This window comes from Aotus nancymaae, unplaced genomic scaffold, assembly GCF_030222135.1.
Source record: "Aotus nancymaae isolate 86718 unplaced genomic scaffold, 86718_ANA_hifiasm-v0.15.2.pri h1tg000014l, whole genome shotgun sequence".
NCBI lineage: Eukaryota > Metazoa > Chordata > Mammalia > Primates > Aotidae > Aotus > Aotus nancymaae.
Genome location: NW_026988425.1, coordinates 64,139,411 through 64,156,778, shown reverse-complemented (window position 1 = coordinate 64,156,778; position 17,368 = coordinate 64,139,411).

Below are 17,368 nucleotides of genomic sequence, written 5' to 3'. Positions count from 1 at the left end.
TATATATATATATAAATTGGAATGAAGGAGCTTTTTATAAGCAAGACACAAAAGCAGAAGACTATAAAAAAATCTTCTTTGGGAGGCCGAGGTGGGTGGATCACCTGAGGTCGGGAGTTCAAGATCAGACTGACCAACTTGGAGAAACCCCGTCTCTATTAAAAATATAAAATTAGCCATGCATAGTGGTGCATGCCTGTAATCCCAGCTACTCTGGAGGCTGAGGCAGGAGAATTGCTTGAACTCGGAAGGCGGAGGTTGCAGTGAGCCAAGATCGTGCCATTGCACTTCAGGCTGGGCAACAAGAGTAAAACTCCAGCTCAAAAAAACCAAAACAAAACAAAAATTCTTGATTATATTTGATTATATGATTGACCACATAACCTACAAATTAAATATCGTGTGGTAGGCTGAATAATTGCCTCCCAAAGATATCCATGAATATGAATATTACCTTATACAGAAAAAGGATTTTCTATGTCCTTAGTTAAGAATCTTCAGGTGGGGAGAGTACCTGAATTGTCCAGGTGGGCCCTAAATGTAATCACAAGGGTCTTTATAAGAGGGAGGCAAGAAGGTCAAAGGACTCAGTAGGAGCTGTGAAGACAGAAGCATGAAGTGTGGCAAGGAAGGGGTACAGGACAAAAACACCAGACAACCTTTAGAAGCTAGAAAAGACAGGAGAACACTCTCCCAGAGCTTCCAGGGGGACCAGCCCTGCCAACACCTTGACTTTAGCCCAGTAAAACTGAACTTTTGGCCTCCAGAAAGATAAGAGAATAAAATTATGTTACTTAAAGCCACAAACGTGATACTTCATTATAGTAACAATAGGAAACTAACACATTCTGTATTTCAAAAATAACCACGAATATTTTAACAAAATGACAATACATTACAGCCCTAATATGTAAATAGTTTTTAAAAAATCAATTAGAAAAACATTTTGATATTAATAGAAATACAGGAGAAACTAACAGGCAAAATACAAAAGAAAAAATAGCAATTGGCCAACATACAGGTAAAAAAATTCAAGTTTCTTAATAATCAAATGTATAAAGAACAAATATTTTTCACTTTTCAGATTAGCAAAAAAAGAAAAAGCTTGCTAATACTCTATCTTGAGAAACATGTTGGAAAATGGGCAGTTTTCATACTATGCTATGGATGAGAGTATAAACTTATAACATCTCTGAATGTCAATTTTTCAAAATGGTTCCAAATTATCAGCAGGTTTACACCTTAATTTATATACTCTACTTTTATGAATTTACCCAAAGTTGCAATTCCAAAAATTGTGTAAAGAAATACATATAGAATTATTCATTTAGTATTATTTGTAGTGGTGAAAAATCATGAACCACCTAAATGTTTATAAATAGGAGATTCACTAAGTAAGTTATTGTACATCTGTATAAGAGAATACATACTGTCACTAAAAATATCATTAACATGAAAAAATATGCAGGCATATCTCCTTTTATTGGGCTTTGCTTTATTGTACTTGGCAGATATTGCAATTTTTACAAACTGAAGTTTTGCTATGTTGCCCAGGCTGGTCTCGAACTCCTGGACCCAGGCAACCCTGGGTCAAGCAAATCTACTGGTGCCATTTAGCTCATAGCATGTGCTCACTTCATGTCACATTTTCATAATTCTCACAGTATTTCAAACTTTTTCATTACTCTTATATCTGGTATGGTTATCTGTGACCAGTGATCTTTGATGTTACTATTGTAGTTGTTTTAGGATGCCAAGAACCACGCTCATATAAGATGGCAAACCTAATTAATAAATGAGTGTGCTCTGACGGCTCCATCAACCAGCCATTCCCCTACTTCTCTCCTTCTCCTTGGGCCTCCTATTCTCAAAGACACACCAATACTGAAATTAGGCCAATTAATAACTTTACAATAGCCTCTAAGTGTTCAAGTGAAAGGAAGAGTCATGTGTCTCTCACTTCAGATCAAAAGTTAGAAATGATTAAGCTTTGTGAGGAAGGTATGTTGAAAGCCAAGATAGGCTGAAAGTCAGGTTTCTTGTGCCAGTTAGCCACATTGTGAATGCAAGAAAAAGTTCTTGAAGGAAATTAAAACTGTCACTCCAGTGAACACACGAATTATAGGAAAGCAAAAGAGACTGATTGCTGATGTGGAGAAAGTTTGAGTGGTCTAGATAAAAGATTGGACCAGCCACAGCATTCCCTTAAGCCAAAACCTAAGGTGAAGAAGCTGCAGAAGAAAAATTGGAAGCTAGCAGAGGTTGGTTCATGAGGTTTAAAGAAAGATGCCATCTTCATAACATACAAATGCAAGGTAAAGCAGCAAATGCTGATGTAGAAGCTGCAGTAAGTTATCCAGAAGATCTGGCTACGAACATTGATGAAGGTGGCTATGCTAAACAACAGATTTTCAATGCAGATGAAACAGCCTTATGGTGGAAGAAGGTGAAATCCAGGACTTTCATAGCTAGAGAGATGTCAACACCTGGCTTCAAAGCTTCAAAGGACAGGCTAACACTCTGGTCAGAAGCTAACACAGCTCGTGACTTTAAGTTGAAGTCAATGCTCATTTACTATTCTGAAAATCCCAGGACACTTAAGAATTATGCTAAATCTACACTGCCTGTGCTCTATACATGGAATAACAAAGCCTAGATGACAGCGCATCTGTTTATAGTATGGTTTACTGAATGTTTTAAGCCCAATTTTGAAATCTACTGAGAAAAAAGATTTTTCAAAATAGTACTGCTCATTGACAAAGCACCTGGTCACCTAAGAGCTCTGGCAAAGATGTACCAGGAGATTAATGTGGTTTTCATACCTGCTAACAAAATATCCATTCTTTGGCTCAAGGAGTAATTTTGGCTTTGAAGTCTTATTATTTAAGAAATATATTTCATAAGGCTATAGCTCCCATAGACAGTGATTCCCCTGATGGACCTGGGCAAAGTTAATTTAAAACCATCTGTAAAGCATTATCTAGATGTCATTAACAACATTTGTGATTTGTGGAGGAAGGTCAAAAATCAACATTAATAAGCCAATTACAGTGGTCTATACCTGTAATCCCAGCTACACGGAGGCTGAGGTAGGAGAATTGCCCACAAGACTGTTGTGGGCTATGATGATACCTCTGAAGAGCCACTATACTCCAGCCTGGGCAACACAGTAAGATTCTGTCTCTAAAAAGAAAAATTAACAGGAGTTTGGAAGAAGTTGATTCCTACCCTCGTGGATGACTGTGAGAGGTTCAAGACCTCTGTGGAGGAGGTGACTGCAGATATGGTAGAATAGCAAGATGATGATGAGCATTAAAAGTGGATCCTGAAGATGTGACCAAATTGCTGACATCTCATGATCAAACTCACCAACAAAGATTCTTATGGATGAGAAAAGAAAGTGATTTCTTGAGATGGAATCTACTCCTGGAGAAGATGCTATAAACATTGTTGAAATGACAACTAAGGACTTGGAATATTTCATATACTTAGTTGGTGAAGAAGCATCAGGGTTTGAGAGGATTGACTCCAATTTTGAAAGTTCTACTGTGGTTAAAATGCAATCAAACAGCATCACATGGTACAGAGAAATCTTTCGTGAAAGAAAGAGTCCATCGATGCAGCAAACTTTATTGTTGTCTTCTTTTTAAAAATTGCCACAGCCACTCCAGCCTCCAGCAACCACCACCCTGATCAATCAGCAAACATCAATCTTGAGGCAAGACCATCCACCAACAAAGGTGCCAAGTCACTGACGGTTCAGATGATCATTAGCATTTTTAGCAATAAAGTATTTTTAATTAAGGTATATACGTTGTTTTTAGACATAATGCTATTGCACACTAGACTTATAAACATCATTTTTATGTACACTGGGAAACCAAAAACTTCATGTGACTTGCTGTATTACAATAGTCATTTTATTGCAATGGTGTGAAACAAATTCACACTATCCCGGGGGGTGTCTGTATACTGAAAATGTGTACAAGATGGTATATATGTTGTCATCTCATTTATGTAAAACAATATATGAAATTCTGTATTATATATTGTGTTAGGTTTGATTGTTATTTCAATTCTTCACTTCTCCTTTGCCATGTGACCTTGTAGTGCACTGGAGTGGAAAGACTGCATTTCCCATCACCATTAATCTTTGGCTTGACCATTTGATTTGTTTTGGCCAAGGGAATGTAGGCAAAAGTGACAATGTGTCAGTTCTAAGCCAAGCCCTTAAGAGGCATTACATGGTTCTGCTCACATACTTTTATATCTGCTATTGCCACAAGAAAAATATGTCCTGGGAAACTGCTGATTTAAGAGGAATGTAAAAACAAGTGAAACAGAATGAAACCAACCCAAATCCTGAATCAAGCCAAATTAACCCACAGTCTAAAAAAAGGCACTCAAGTCAAATCATAGACCATGAGCAATAAAAATAAATCTGTGTTGTAACCCACTGAGTGTTAGTTGGTACATTATGAAGCATTATTTTGACTGTAACAAAAGCATATATTGTACTATTTAATCACATACTAGAGAGAGAAATCTGGAGAAGAAATTGCTGTCATATTAACCTTGCCTATCTCTAGATGACAGGATTTAGTACTGATCATTACTCTTTTACTAATCTCATCTAGTCTTATTATTTTTATATATATATATATTTTTTTTTCTCCCCCTTGACATGGGGCCTTGCTCTGTCACCCAGACTGGAGTGCAGGGCTACAATGACAGCTCATAGCAGCCTCGACATCCCTGGGCTCAGGTGATCCTCCCACATCAGCCTACTGGGTAGCTGAGACTACAGGCAGCCCACACCACCAGCCCTGGCTAATTTTTTGTATTTTTTGTAAAGAAGGGGTTTTGCCATGTTGCCCAGGCTGGTCTTGAGCTCCTGCACTCAAGTGATCCCCTCACCTTGGCCTCCCAATGTGCTAGGATTACAGGCATGAGCCATCACACCTTGCCTAAAATATACATATTGAGAGTCATCCTGCTATGTTGCTCAAACTCCTAAACTCAAATAATCCTCCTGCCTCAGCCTCCCAAGTAGCTGGAATTATAGGCATGCTCCACCATGCCTGGCTCATTACTTTATCTAAAAGCTAACAACTCAGCCCAGCCTCATTTCTGAACCCTAGATCCATCCATCCAATTGCCTACTCAACATCATGTGAATGTCTCAATCTTAATATGTCCAAAACTGAACTACTAATACTCCCCTCAAAAATCTGTTCTACTCACAGTCTTCTCCATCACAGTTGAAGGTAAAACCATTCAATTGTTCAAGCCAAAAAATGTGGAGTAATCTTTCTTTTCTTTCTTTTTTTTCTATTATACTTTAAGTTCTGGGATACATGTGCATAATGTGCAGGTTTGTTAAATAGTTATACAAGTGCCATGGTGGTTTGCTGCACCCATCAACACATTATCTACATTAGGTATTTCTCCTAATGCTATCCCTCCCCTAGCACCCCACCCCCGAAAGGCCCCAGTGTGTGGTGTTCTCCTCCCTGTGTCTATGTGTTCTCGTTGTTCAACTCCCACTTATTAGTGAGAACATGTGGTGTTTGGTTTTCTGTTTCTGTGTCAGTTTGCTGAGAATAATGGTTTCCAGCTTCATCTATGTCCCTGCAAAGGACATGAACTCATCCTTTTTATGGCTGCATAGTATTCCATGGTGTATATGTGCCACATTTTCTTTATCCAGTCTATCATTGATGGGCATTTGGGTTGGTTCCAAGTCTTTGCTATTGTGAATAGTGCTGCAATAAACATACATGCACATGTGCCTTTATAGTAAAGTGATTTATAATTCTTTGGGTATATACCCAGTAATGGGATTGCTGGGTCAAATGGTATTTCTAGTTCTAGATCCTTGAAGAATTGCCACACTGTCTTCCACAATGGTTAAACTAATTTACACTCCCACCAACCTTGTAAAAGCATTCCTATTTCTCCACATCCTCTCCAGCATCTGTCATTTCCTGACTTTTTAATGATTGCCATTCTAATTGGCATAGATGATATCTCATTGTGGTTTTGATTTGCATTTCTCTAATGGCTAGTAATGATGGGCTTTTTTTCATGTTTGTTGGCTGCATAAATTTCTTCTTTTGAGAAGTGTCTGTTCATATCCTTCACCCATTTTTTGATGAGGTTGCTTTTTTCTTGTAAATTTGTTTAAGTTCTTTGTAGATTCTGGATATTAGCCCTTTGTCAGATGGATAGATTGCAAAAATTTTTTCCCATTCTGTAGATTGCCTGTTCACTCTGATGATAGTTTCTTTTGCTGTGCAGAAGCTTTTTAATTTAGTTAGATCCTATTTGTCTATTTTGGCTTTTGTTGCCATTGCTTTTGGTGTTTTAGTCATGAAGTCTTTGCCCATGCCTATGTCCTGAATGATACTGCCTAGGTTTTCTTCTAGGGATTTTATTATTTTAGGTCTTACATTTAAGTTTGTAATCCATCTTGGATTAATTTTCAATAAGGTGTAAGGAAGGGGTCCAGTTTCAGCTTTCTGCATATGGCTAGCCAGTTTTCCCAACACCATTTATTAAATAGGGAATCCTTTCTCTATTACTTTGTTTTTGTCCTGTTTGTCAAAGATCAGATGGTTGTAGCTGTGTGGTGTTATTTCTGAGGCCTCTGTTCTGTTCCATTGGTCTATATATCTGTTTTGTTATCAGCACCATGCTGTTTTGGTTACTGTAGCCTTGTAGTATAGTTTGAAGTCAGGTGGCATGATGCCTCCAGTTTTGTTCTTTTTGCTTAGGATTCTCTTGGCTATACAAGCTCTTCTTTAATTCTATATGAAATTTAAAGTAGTTTTTCTAATTCTATGAAAAAAGTTCATGGTAGCTTGATGGGAATAGCATTAAGTCTATCAATTACTTTGTGCAGTAGGCCATTTTCACAATATAGAAATGCTTGTGATTTTTTTCACATTGAGTTTGTATCCTGAGACTTTGCTGATGTTGCTTATCAACTTAAGGAGTTTTGGGTTTGAGACGATGGGTTTTTCTTTTTTTCTTTCTTTCTTTTTTTTTTTTTTTTTGAGACAGAGTTTTGCTCTTGTTGCCCAGGCTGAAGTGAAATGGCGCAATCTCGGGCTCACTGCAACCTCCAGCTCCCAGACTCAAGCAATTCGCCTGTCTCAGCCTCCTGAGTAGCTGAAATTACAGGTGCATGCTACCACACCTGGCTAACTTTTTATTTTTAGCAGAGACAGGTTTCATCATGTTAGTCAGGCTGATCTCGAATTCCTGACCTCAGGTGATCTGCCTGCTTCAGCTTTTCAAAGTGCTGGGATTACAGGCATGAGCTGCCACACCTGACCAGGTTTTCTAAATACATAATCATGTCATCTGCAAACAAAGATAATTTGACTTCCTCTCTTCCTATTTAAATACCATTTATTTCTTTCTCTTGCCTGATTGCCCTGGCCAGAACTTGCAATACTATGTTGAATAGGAGTGGTGAGAGAGGGCATCCTTGTCTTGTACCTGTTTTCAAAAGAAATGCTTCCAGCTTTTGCCCATTCAGTATGATATTGGCTGTGGGTTTGTCATAAATAGCTCTTATTGTTTTTCCATCAATACCTAGTTTGTTGAGTGTTTTTAGCATGAAGAGATGTTGAATTTTATTGAAGGTCTTTTCTGCATCTATTGAGATAATCATGTGGTTTTTGTCATTGGTTCTGTTTATGTAATGGATTATGTTTATTGATTTGCATATGTTGAACCAGCCTTGCATTCCAGGGATGAAGCTGACTTGTTTGTGGTGGATAAGGTTTTTGATGTGCTGCTGGATTCAGTTTGCCAGTATTTTATTGAGAATTTTCGTATTGATGTTCATCAGTGATATTGGCCTAACATTTTCTTTTTTTTTGTTGTCTCTACCAGGTTTTGGTACCAGGATGATGCTGGCCTCATAAAATGAGTTAGGGAGGAGTCCCTCTTTTTCCAGTGTTTGGAATAGTTTCAGAAGGAAGTGTATCAGCTCCTTTTTGTACCTCTGGTAGAATTCAGCTGTGAATCTGTCTGGTCCTGGGCCCTTTTTGATTGGTAGGCTATTAATTACTGCCTAAATTTCAGACCTTGCTATTGGTCTATTCAGGGATTCCACTTCTTCCTGCTTTAGACTTGGGAGGGTGCATGTGTCCAGGAATTTATTCATTTCTTCTAGATTTTCTAGTTTATTTGTGTAGAGGTATTTATAGTATTCCCTGATGGTAGTTTGTATTTCTGTGGGATTAGTGGTGATATCCCCTTTATCATTTTTTATTGTGTCTATTTGATTCTTCTCTCTTTTTTCTTTAGTAGTCTGGCTAGCAGTCTATTTTGTTAATCTTTTCAAAAAACCAGCTCCTGCATTCCTTAATTTTTTGAAGGGTTTTTTGTGTCTCTACCTCCTTCATTTCTGTTCTGATCTTTGTTATTTCTTGTCTTCTGCTAGCTTTTGAATTTGTTTGCTCTTGCTTCTCTACTTCTTTTAATTGTGATGTTAGGGTGTCAATTTTAGATCTTTCCCACTTTCTCATGTGGGCATTTAGTGCTATAAATTTCCCTCTATGGAGGTTGCAGTGAGCCGAGATCATGCCATTGCACTCCAGCCTGGGTAACAAGAGCAAAACTCAGTCTCAAAAAAAAAAAAAAAATTCCCTCTAAACACTGCTTTAGCTATGTCCCAGAGATTCTGGTATGTCATATCTTTGTTCTCATTGGTTTCAAATAATTTATTTATTTCTGCCCTTATTTTGTTATTTATCCAATAGTCATTCAGGAGCAGATTGTTCAGTTTCCATGTAGTTGTGCAATTTTGACTGAGTTTCTTAAATCTGAGTTCTAATATAATTGCACTGTGATCTGAGAGATTGTTTTTAATGATTTCCATTCTTTTGCCTGTGCTGCAGAGTGTTTTACTTCCAATTATGTGGTCAGTTCTAGAATAAGTGCCATGTGGTGCTGAGAAGACTGTATATTCTTGTATATTCTGTTGATTTGGGGTGGAGAGTTCTGTAGATGTCTATTAGGTCTCCTTGGTCCAGAGCTGAGTTTAAGTCCTGAATATCCTTGTTAATTTTCTGTATTGTTGATCTGTCTAATATTGATAGTGGAGTGCTAAAGTCTCCCAGTATTATTGTGTGGGAGTCTGAGTCTCTTTGTAGGTCTCTAAGAACTTGCTTTATGAATCTGGGTGCTCCCATACTGAGTGCATACATTTTTAGGATAGTTAACTCTTCTGGTTGCATTGATCCCCTTACTATTATGTAATGCCCTTCTTTGTCTTTTTTGATATTTTTTGGTTTAAAGTCTGTTTTATCAGAGACTAGGATTGCAACCCCGCTTTTTTTTCTCTCTATCTCTCTCTCTCTCTCCATTTGCTTGGTAAATATTCCTCCATCCCTTTATTTTGAGCCTATGTGTGTCTTATCACTTGAGATGGGTCTCCTGAATACAGCACATTGATGGGTCTTGACTCTTTATCCAATTTGCTAGTCTGTGTCTTTTAATTGGGGCACTTAGCCTGGTTACATTTAAGGTTAATATTGCTATGTGTGAATTTGATCTTGTCATTATGATGCTAGCTAGTTATTTTGCCCATTAGTTGATGCAGTTTCTTCACAGTGTTGATGGTCTTTACAATTTGGTATGTTTTTGCAGTGTCTGGTACAAGTTTTTCCTTTCCATATTTAGTGCTTCCTTCAGGACCTCTTGTAAGGCAGGCCTGGTGGTGACAAAATCTCTCAGCATTTGCTTGTCTGTAAAGGGTTTTATTTCTCCTTCACTCATGAAGCTTAGTTTGGCTGGATATGAAATTCTGGGTTGAAAATTATTTTCTTTAAGAATGTTGAATATTGTCCCCACTCTATGGTTCTGTCTCACTGGCATTCCGTGTGCCACTGGAGTACAAAAAAACCCTCCTGCAGCTAGCTTGGTGTCTGCCCAAATGGCCGCCCAGTTTTGTGCTTGAAACCCAGGGCCCTGGTGGTGTAGGCACCTGAGGGAATATCCTGGTCTCCGGGTTGCAAAGACAGTGGGAAAAACATAGTATCTGGGCTGGATAGCACTATCCCTCAAGGCTTCCCTTGGCTAAGGGAGGGAGTCCCCCAACCCCTTGCACTTCCCAAGTGAGGGACACCACGCCTTGCTTCTGCACACCCTCCATGGGCTGCACCCACTGTCTAATCATTCCCAGTGAGATGAATTGGGTACCTCAGTTGGAAATGCAGAATTCACCCACCTTCTGAGTTGGTCTCACTGGGAGCTCCCGAGTAGAGCTGTTTCTATTCAACCATCTTGCTCAGGAATCCAGAGTAATCTTTCTTTTTTTTCCCCCCCTTCAAGCAGTGGCACGATCTCAGCTCACTGCAACCTCTGCCTCCTAGGTTCAAGCAATTCTCATGCCTTGGCCTCTCATGTAGCTGGGATTATAGGCAGGCACCACCACACCTTGCTAATTTTTGTATTTTTACTAGAGACAGGTTTTGCCATGTTGGCCAGGCTGGTCTGGAACTCCTGGCCTCAAGTGATCCACCCACCTTAGCCTCCCAAAGTGTTGGGATATCAGGCAAGAGCCACCACTCCCGGCTGGTGTCATTTTTTCACTCTTCCCTTTCCTATATCTGCCACATCTAGTCCCTCAGAAATTACATGGGCTATAACTTCAAGATTATCCAGAATTCTGACCTATTTTATTATCTCCATTGCTACTACCCTGGTCCCGTCTTCTCTCCTGTGGATGACTACATGAGCCTCCTGACTGGTCTCCCTGCTTGTACACCCTGCTCCCCGACCATGGCTGCTAGAATAAAGCTTTTAAAATACAAAGTCAGGTTATCTCACACCTCTGAGATAAAATGGGAAACCCTTCCCAGGGCCCCCATTTCACTCATGCCCTGGTCTTCATTGCCTCTGACCTCACCATTGCCTACTCTTTCCCTGACACAATCTCCTCAGGCACAAGGGACTTTTCTCACTTTAGGGCTGGTGCACTTGCCTCTGCCCATAACATCCTACCCATCAATATCCCAAGCCTCACTCTCACCTCATTCAAGTCTCTGCTCAGTTGACACCTTTTCAAAGAGGCCTATCTCAGCCATCCTTTAAAATTAGAAATCTGCCCCTTTTTCTGCCTCAACTCTCTTTCTCCCTTACTCTGTTTCTTTTTTTTTTTTTTTTTTTTTTTGTAATAGCACTTACCATCTTCTCATATACTAGTTATGTACTTTACCTAATTATTACCTTTTTTATCTGCTCCTGTGCTAGGGGATCAGCTCCCCAAGGGCAGCTACCTTTGTTTGTTTTGTTCACTGCTGAGTCCCAAGTGCCTAAACCATGTCTGGCACATAGTAGATACTTTTTAATTATTTGTAGAGTAAATTAAGGAATTTCTTCTTTGTAAATATTATCAATATCTCACTAGCATGTATCATTTTAATAAATAAAATATTTTTGCAAGTCGACAATTAGGTATTTTTGTCACCTTTTTTCAAAGACTGGTTAATCCCATAAGGGTTCTCTCCTTCAATAGAATTAAATCTATGAATCTCCTAATTTGACATTATCACCCTTAAAGTTTATCCACAGCTCCAGGTCCAACAGCTATCCTGATACCAAAAGCTGTTCAGCTGATTTATTTTTTCAGCCATTGGTGATTTCTCTGCAGCACTAGCCACAAATGTTCTCTTCAGTCTGCTTCAACTATTAAAACAAGGAGAGGAACAGCCTCAACTGGCCCTTCTAAGGTTCTTGAACAAGGTTCCCTTGAAATACTTTGTATGTCTTACTCTGTGACAAAGACAGAGAAGAATAATGATTTACATGCCAGGAACTCTCTCTACCACTCTGCTGGCTAGCTTTTACCTCTTTGGTAGACAGCGCCAGTGCTATTAGCTAAACTCTGACAATAGGATATTGGCACCTAGCTCTTCTCCCTGATTTCATCACTGATAGCTCCAACAGGTTCTTGGTTCACCAGAAGACCTGCTTGGATTCATCCTGTTTCCAGTTACAAAGTAAGCTCTCCAGAGTAAATACATGCAGCTAAAAACCTTCAGACAAGTGGCTTGGGTGGAGGAAGTTTACCACCCCCATCATCTCCATCAGCCACCCCAAATAAGCATCACATGCAGTAATAGGTAGCACACTCACAACTAGAAGGCAGGGTTGTCAAATGTACAGCTTCTGGAGTGAGACTTCATTGGCTTGAGTCCTTTCTTCACCACCCATGTATGACTTTGGGCAAGCTACTCACAATGCCTCAACTGGAAATCAGCACAGTAAGGTTAATCACAAAACATTCATCATAGGGTTGTTTTGAGGATTAAATGAAGCATGCTTACTGAAAAATAAGTTTTCAATAAATGGTAGTTTAAATTATTATGCAAACTCTGCTGCAGAATAAGTTCCCTAGCTGTCCCCCTTTGAACCAGATTGGCACCCTAAGCCCCTTTATTTAGAAAGTTTGGGAGAATCCCTGATTATACAAGATTTGCCAAGCACTTCCAGTTGTCTATGGTCACCAATCCAATGGCTCTTAAAAGGAGACATCTATTTGCTCATGCTGTGAGACTGCCAGCGCAGTGACACCATCTACCCAACACCCTCACACAAGGGGCAGTCAGTAGAGAACCAAGCAACCAGAAGAGCACAGGCCGTGTTGCCTGTTCTCCAGTCTGTGAGCAAGGGGAAAGTTAGCATTTTTAGATAGGGTCTGCTATCAAGTAGAAATCAGCCATCCTGGAGTTTACACTTCCACCACCACCTCAATCCCAGACATTCACAATTGCAATTTGATAAGATCTACCAATCAAAGACTGCATATGCAATTAAGACTTGAAGCATCTCCCATTCTCCATTTTAGTCAAAGAGAACAATGCCAAGCAACTTCTTTAAAAAGTCAGTTTCCAGAACTCTGTGCCCAAGTTTCAGACCAAGAGCTGGGAACTGATGAAAACCCCATGGCATCTTAACCCCACGCAGCCTACTCAGTTTCTAACATTTATCACCTAAGTGACCTCATTTGGATGAAAAGAACATTCTATTTGTTGCAGAATTATATTATATTCTAAATATATTCAAGGAGAATTTGTTTCATTTGCCCTTTCATCTGGGCCATGAGGGCCTCCTTGTCCTCTGAGAAAGCAGATTGTACAGCTGAGGTTGTGAGCATACTGCCCAAATCCAAGTGACAGGAAGGGGACCTGCAGGCACAAAGAAACAATTCTACTTAGAAATGTCACACTGTGGGCTGCCGATCAAAAACGTTTGTTGAGATGCAGTCAGGCATGGAGGATGTCATGTGTTGTGAGATTTAGAGACACCTGTGCCACTGATGGGTGGCTTTCTTCCACTGACTTGGGCACTCTATCTGAAGTGACAGAGGGCATTTCTACCAACAACCCTGAGATTCAAAGGGACAGTGACACAGGAACAAAGAACACAAGCCTGAAAGTCAGCTTATTATGCTACTACTGACTCTATTATGAAATTCTCAGTTCTCTGGACCTCCGTTTATCTTCTATACAGTGAGGAATTTGAGCTATAGGATCTCTGAGGTCTGTAACTCCAGCCAAAGGAAATGGAAGTCTGCTCCCTTTCACAAAGACTCTTTGTCAAGAAATCCCTTGCTGCTGACCCCCTGGACCTCATGCAAGCACAATCTTTAGAAATTAGCATTATATTGATTTTGACATGGCTGTCATTGATGCTTCTGTTTTATGTGTTTTAATTAAATGTTATTATTTGCCACCGTGTCCTGAGGCCATGTGTTGGGAATGGGTGAGATTGCATAAATCAGACATGGAATTCTATGTTGGGATTCTATTGACTCTTCTCAGGATATCACTGTAATTATTTCCCTTGGATCAATAGAGAAGCTTTGATGTTGTCTTTACAGCCAAGAGAAGGCTTCTTTCCATTTAACTCCCACCTTGTTGAAAATACACAAAGCCCTTCTCTAAAACTCACCCTCCCTTGACATCAAAATGAGCATTTCAATGTGTTTTCAATGTTGTTGCTGTTTTTAGGCACTGTCATCTCTCAGAGCCACCTCCACCTGGGGACTGAGAGCCAGTTTCACTCTATGGCATGAAGTTCTGTCTTGGGCCTGCACCCTCTGTCTGCTCCTCTCTGACTCCCATCATGGTTCCCCTCTGCTCTGTATGCTGCACTGCAGGCCCTGGGCCACTATTCATTTTAAACTTCTTCTAGATGCTTGTGTTATCAAGTATGTCATTTTTATTACCCTTTCTACACCCCATGTCTGCCTTGCATAAAGTTAGCTCTCAATGCATGTTAGTTGAATTGAACTAAGAGGAGAGAGTGAGGAATTTGAACTTCTTTCAAGCAGAGTCACCCTAGAGCCAGTTGAGATTCATCTCAGAACCTGTACCCTAACTGAGACAGGAAAGACAGTAGCTGGAGGAAGAGGAGAGGCTATTGTTTTCAAAGCATCATTCTGTATGTTAAGTCCAAACAATATTAATGTTTTCAAAAAATTCCCATTATATATAATAAATTCTTAGAGCATACTTTGGGGGTGAGGTTGGGCGGGATGATTTACTAACCATTTTTTGCTCATACTTAATAAATAGTTCCTGAAAGTAAATGAATCAAGAATCCAATTCAAGAAATGAGAAAGAGCATCTTTCTTTAAAAAAAAGAATTCTACAAACCACTGCTCAACGAAATAAGAGAGGACACAAACAGATGGAGAAACATTCCATGCTCATGGTTAGGAAGAATCAGTATCATGAAAATGGCCATACTGCCCAAAGTAATTTACAGATTCAACACCATCCCCATCAAGCTACCAATTACCTCCTTCACAGAACTGGAAAAAACCACCTTAAACTTCATATGGAACCCAAAGAGAGCCCGCATAGCCAAGTCAATTCTAAGCAAAAAGAACAAAGCCGGAGGCATCATGCTACCTGACTTCAAACTATACTACAAGGCTACAGTAATCAAAACAACATGGTACTGGTACCAAAACAGAGACATAGACCAATGGAACAGAACAGAGGCCTCGTAGGCAACGCCACACATCTATGACCATCTGATCTTCGACAAACCTGACAAAAACAAGCAATGGGGAAAGGATTCCCTGTTTCATAAATGGTGTTGGGAAAACTGGCTAGCCATGTGCAGAAAGCAGAAACTGGACCCCTTCCTGACACCTTACACTAAAATTAACTCCAGATGGATTAAAGACTTAAACATAAGACCTAACACCATAAAAACCCTAGACGAAAACCTAGGCAAAACCATTCAGGACATAGGCATAGGCAAGGACTTCATGACCAAAACACCAAAAACATTGACAACAAAAGCCAAAATAGACAAATGGGACCTAATCAAACTCCACAGCTTCTGCACAGCGAAAGAAACAGTCATTAGAGTGAATCAGCAACCAACAGAATGGGAAAAAATTTTTGCAGTCTACCCATCTGACAAAGGGCTGATATCCAGAATCTACAAAGAACTAAAACAGATTTACAAGAAAAAAACGAACAAGCCCATTCAAAAGTGGGCGAAGGATATGAACAGACACTTTACAAAAGAAGACATATATAAGGCCAACAAACATCTGAAAAAATGTTCATCATCACTGTTCATTAGAGAAATGCAAATCAAAACTACATTGGGATACCATCTCACGCCAGTTAGAATGGCAATCATCAAAAAATCTGGAGGCCGGGCACGGTGGCTCACGCCTGTAATCCCAGCACTTTGGGAGGCCGAGGCGGGTGGATCACGAGGTCAAGAGATCGAGACCATGCTGGTCAACATGGTGAAACCCCGTCTCTACTAAAAATACAAAAAATTAGCTGGGCATGGTGGCGCGTGCCTATAATCCCAGCTACTGAGGAGGCTGAGGCAGGAGAATTGCCTGAACCCAGGAGGGGGAGGTTGTGGTGAGCCGAGATCACGCCATTGCACTCCAGCCTGGGTAACAAGAGTGAAACTCCATCTCCAAAAAAAAAAAAAAAACTCCGTCTCCAAAAAAAAAAAAAATCTGGAGACAACAGATGCTGGAGAGGATGTGGAGAAATAGGAACACTTTTACACTGTTGGTGGGAGTGCAAATTAGTTCAACCATTGTGGAAGACAGTGTGGCAATTCCTCAAGGACCTAGAAATAGAAATTCCATTTGACCCAGTAATCCCATTACTAGTATATATCCAAAGGATTATAAATAATTCTATTATAAGGACACATGCACATGAATGTTCATTGCATCACTGTTTACAATAGCAAAGACTTGGAACCAACCCAAATGCCCATCAATGATAGACTGGACAGGGAAACTATGGCACATATATACCATGGAATACTATGCAGCCATAAAAACGATGAGTTTGTGTCCTTTGTAGGGACATGGATGAACCTGGAAACGATCATTCTCAGCAAAGTGACACAAGAACACAAAATCAAACACCGCATGTTCTCACTCATAGGCAGGTGTTGAACAATGAGAACACATGAACACAGGGAGGGGAGCATCACACACTGGGGTCTGTTGGGGGGAATAGGGGAGGGACAGCGGGGGTGGGGAGTTGGGGAGGGATAACATGGGGAGAAATGCCAGATATAGGTGATGGGGAGGAAGGCAGCAAATCACACTGCCATGTGTGTACCTATGCAACAATCTTACATGTTCTTCACATGTACCCCAAAACCTAAAATGCAATTAAAAAAAAAAGAAAAGAATCAATTAAATTTATTTTGTACTTTTACTATTTTATTGCTACATCCTAGGCACTGACACATAATAAATGCTCAATAAATATTTGTTGAATGAAGAATAAATCAATAACAAATCTTTACTGAATAGATACCTACATAGAAGTGAGGGACCAGAGCAAGTGCAAATATCCCCTCAGACTCCCCATCTTCTTCAATCTAAATCCAACCACCTCCAAGAAACAGGGCTTTCCCCGACACTGTCATTTTCATTTTTTTGAATTTCTAAAGCCACAAATTTCTGCTTCATTATATCTCTATTTATTTTTTAAAAATACTTATAGAGCACTATGTGCCAGTCACCATTCCAAGCATATATATATACCTTATTTAATCCTTAAACAATTCCATGAGTGGGTATTAATATTACTAATATTATTATTATCTTCAACTTACTGAGGAGGAAACTGAGGCATGAAAGAACTAAATAACTTGGCCAAGGTCACACAGCTAGTGAGTACTGGAGTCAGGATTTATTTATTTTTATTTTATTTTATTTTAGAGACAAGCTCTCACTCTGTCATGTAGGCTCGAGTGCAGTGGTACAGTCATAGCTCACAGCAACCTTGACTCCTGGATTCAACCAATCCTTCTACCTCTGCCTCTCCAGTAGCTG